Source organism: Herpailurus yagouaroundi, unplaced genomic scaffold, assembly GCF_014898765.1.
Source record: "Herpailurus yagouaroundi ecotype Mexico unplaced genomic scaffold, PumYag 140, whole genome shotgun sequence".
Lineage (NCBI taxonomy): Eukaryota > Metazoa > Chordata > Mammalia > Carnivora > Felidae > Herpailurus > Herpailurus yagouaroundi.
Genome location: NW_024412395.1, coordinates 50,602,130 through 50,603,026, shown reverse-complemented (window position 1 = coordinate 50,603,026; position 897 = coordinate 50,602,130). Strand labels below are relative to the sequence as shown.

At 41.8% G+C, this 897-nt stretch overlaps 1 protein-coding gene across 3 annotated transcripts in view; it reads left to right on the top strand.

Annotated features, from left to right (window-relative positions):
* The window catches only part of LRP2 (LDL receptor related protein 2), a 204,789-nt gene that overhangs the window by 138,560 nt on the left and 65,332 nt on the right, over positions 1–897 (top strand). The gene's annotated exons all lie outside the window — the stretch shown is intronic.

Sequence of the window (897 nt, the reverse complement as noted above, 5' to 3'; positions counted from 1 at the left end):
TGCTTTGGCTCTCTCCCACTCTAACCTCTTTTTTTTTTTTTTTTTCCTTCCCCTCCCCCATGGGTTCCTGTTAAGTTTCTCAGGATGCACATAAGAGTGAAACCATATGGTATCTGTCTTTCTCTGTATGGCTTATTGCACTTAGCATCACACTCTCCAGTTCCATCCACGTTGCTACAAAAGGCCATATTTCATTTTTTCTCATTGCCACGTAGTATTCCATTGTGTATATAAACCACAATTTCTTTATCCATTCATCAGTTGTTGGACATTTAGGCTCTTTCCATAATTTGGCTATTGTTGAGAGTGCTGCTATGAACATTGGGGTACAAGTGCCCCTATGCATCAGTACTCCTGTGTCCCTTGGATAAATTCCTAGCAGTGCTATTGCTGGGTCATAGGGTAGGTCTATTTTTAATTTTCTGAGGAACCTCCACACTGCTTTCCAGAGCAGCTGCACCAATTTGCATTCCCACCAACAGTGCAAGAGGGTTCCCGTTTCTCCACATCCTCTCCAGCATCTATAGTCTCCTGATTTGTTCATTTTGGCCACTCTGACTGGCGTGAGGTGATATCTGAGTGTGGTTTTGATTTGTATTTCCCTGATAAGGAGCGACGCTGAACATCTTTTCATGTGCCTGTTGGCCATCCGGATGTCTTCTTTAGAGAAGTGTCTATTCATGTTTTCTGCCCATTTTTTCACTGGGTTATTTGCTTTTCGGGTGTGGAGTTTGGTGAGCTCTTTATAGATTTTGGATACTAGCCCTTTGTCCGATATGTCATTTGCAAATATCTTTTCCCATTCCGTTGGTTGCCTTTTTGTTTTGTTGGTTGTTTCCTTTGCTGTGCAGAAGCTTTTTATCTTCATAAGGTCCCAGTAATTCACTTTTGCTTTTA